Source organism: Cupressus sempervirens, chromosome 2, assembly GCF_028749045.1.
Source record: "Cupressus sempervirens isolate cs-2001-9-10 chromosome 2, ASM2874904v1, whole genome shotgun sequence".
Taxonomy (NCBI): domain Eukaryota; kingdom Viridiplantae; phylum Streptophyta; class Pinopsida; order Cupressales; family Cupressaceae; genus Cupressus; species Cupressus sempervirens.
The window spans coordinates 577,887,869-577,890,172 of NC_143119.1; positions in this window are offsets into that span (position 1 = coordinate 577,887,869).

Consider the following 2,304-nt stretch of genomic DNA (forward strand, 5'->3'; position numbering starts at 1 on the left):
CTTGAGAATCAGCCCCCAAGGGAGAATCCTGATCTTTACCTGCCTCATTCTTCTTTAGGAATGTAGAAACATTTTCCACCATCTTCTTGAGTTGTTTGTCCATGTTGCCCAGTCTGGATTCAAGTTTTGACACATTCCCCTGGACACTACTAATATCCTTGTCCATAACCCTCTGTTTAGCTTCCAACATAAGAATCTTATGCATCAAATTTTTAACTTCTTCAGCATTTCCTATGACCTCTGAGAGCCTGTCAATATGTTGTCCTAGAGTCCTTTCCCCTCTCGATGTTTTTAAAAATTGTTCCATTTCCTTGTTTAGCAGAAACATTTTGTGCTTTAAGATGTCTATGTCCTTTTGAATAGAGCCTGGGTTGCCAAACATACCTTTAGAAAACCCTAACCCACTATCACCCCCTTCAGATTTAGATCCCTGCTCATCAATATCAGCATCAAAATAATCTTTAACTATCTTAGCATTTTTATTGACTTGATACCGCACAGGCTTCCTTTTCCTCTCCAAACGATGAGCCAAAGGCTTATCATCAGAATGCATGGACACTCTATCAAATAGAGAGCCCTTACCTTTACCTTTACTTCTTCTCCTATTTTTTATGTGCTCCCGAACAATTTCTTCAAAAAAATCACTTTCCTTCTCCTGGTCAAAATCCTCCTTCTCAGTATTCTTCTTCTTTTTCTTATTGCTGCCACCAGAACCAATTTTAGGGCTAGCCATACCTCCTTCAGCCTCATCTTGTATATTAGAGTCATAACCTTTTTCTTGAATACTCCCTTCTATATCTTGATCTTCCACTTTAAAATTCCTTGGTTTCTAAATTTTTTTAGATTTGAGCATATTCATGATCAAAACCATAAGCCTTTTATGGAATACATGTTCCTGAGTTGGGTAATGCTAAATGGCTTGAGTAGAAATTGCAAGAGATTGCAGCAAGTAGGAAGGAAAATTCACCCTAATATTACGTCAAAAATGGTTTGCAAGCACAAAGTGATAACCATACAATTTGGTATATCGAACATCCAAAGTTAAATATTCCATAATGAAAAAGAAAATAAATTTCCACGGACAAGACACAGAACTCGGGTTAAAGTAAGAAGTACCTATCTTAACCAGACGGTTTCTTTCCTCTTCAGTTTTAGCAAAATCATCAATTTCCTTGTCCAAAATCTCCCTTTCCCTATAGAAATTCATCCCGTCCAAATCCAACCTAGTAGCCTCCGCAATGGTCTCAACCGTAACCTTCATCCTTTGGTTCCCGACCAAAATTGAGCCATCCTTCCAAGATTTTACAAATTGGTGCATGATAGCAAGATTATTTCCTTTAAGTCTCTCCATGTAATTGGTCAAATTTCCATGCCTAAGGATATCCCAAACCTCTAGTTTATTCTTCCATTCCACACAACTCGGTGGTTCAACCCGTTTCTACTTTCCCCCCATAATCTCTACAACAAACACCCTAAATTGCTCTAACCGAGACACCCCAAACTCATCGTAAGATGAAGCTCTTGTTTCCTCACACTGAAGAACCCCAATCTAAAATTCTTAGTTTATAAAGGTTACTAGAATCATTTTAGAGGTTGGAAGCATCAGAAGATGAAGGAACTTCCATCATCTCAAATGGTGAATTACATGAGAATTATTTTGTATAATTTTTTATTTTCTTACTTTGTTTTGTTTTCTAATGTTGACAATTTTAAGAATATGTATTTTGTGAAGATTCATTTTGGGGACAAGTTTGGGACTTGATATTGCACTTAATATGGATTGTTTTCTAGTGAGATTCAAAGTATGTGATTGATAATAATATCATTTCATAGTCACAAGAAAATAATAGAGATCACTCATCTCGTAGTAATCATTGTTGAATAATTCAAGACTCTTTGAGTCAAGAGTTGAGAATTGAGAGCTTAAGAACACAACTCGAAGCTACACCTTTCTAAGGGTCACGATACAACTTGATAGAGCCTTGCATAATTCAAGATTTTTTTGACTTCATAAGAATATTTTCTCAAAATATGTATTAAAGTCATGTAATAAGTATTTTTTTTTAGGTAATCCTTAAGATATGATTCCTAAGGAAAATTGAATATGGTCATTGATGATAATGTATTAAGTGGGGGATATTAGTGTAATTATACATAGGTTTATTTTTCATCCTATTTGTGACCAATACGTAACAATGTAACTACTCTGAAGTGGTGATAAATAGTGGTCTAATGGATCAAGGACTAACCTTTCCCCTTATTTGGGAGGCTTTGGCACCTTTACCCGATATAATTTATATCTCT